The sequence below is a fragment of the Etheostoma spectabile genome, chromosome 15 (assembly GCF_008692095.1).
Source record: "Etheostoma spectabile isolate EspeVRDwgs_2016 chromosome 15, UIUC_Espe_1.0, whole genome shotgun sequence".
Lineage (NCBI taxonomy): Eukaryota > Metazoa > Chordata > Actinopteri > Perciformes > Percidae > Etheostoma > Etheostoma spectabile.
Genome location: NC_045747.1, coordinates 18,091,087 through 18,091,553, shown reverse-complemented (window position 1 = coordinate 18,091,553; position 467 = coordinate 18,091,087).

The following is a 467-nucleotide window of genomic DNA, read 5'->3' as shown; positions in this document are numbered from 1 at the left end:
CGAGAGGCAGGTGACAAGAGGGCAGGGAAGCAGGTGAGAAACATCAGGTAATCACAAGAGCGGGAATACACAAGAAGTAAAACTAAAGGCAAGACGAGAGAAAAACCGGACTTCAAAATAGAACAGGAAACAGAACATACAGACACTCTGGGAACACGAGACAGGACCAAGAACACGAGACCGGGGAGAAACCGGACACAAACACAAGAAAGGACCAAAAGAGGAAAAGAATCCAAAGCAAAAACCCCAGACCACAACATTGCGCTTGCATTTTTGGTTTTGGGAAGGGTAGAAAAAGAACTTCAACCCTATGCTCATCACTTTCTAATAGGGTTTATCTATTCTAAAATGGTCAATTCCCACATCGACGTATTCTCACAACACACTTCAGCGTCATTGGGGAAATGTGTCATGAGAAAATGCCATACTTATCTTTTAGGTTGTATATCCAGCAGGCATTAAACGCT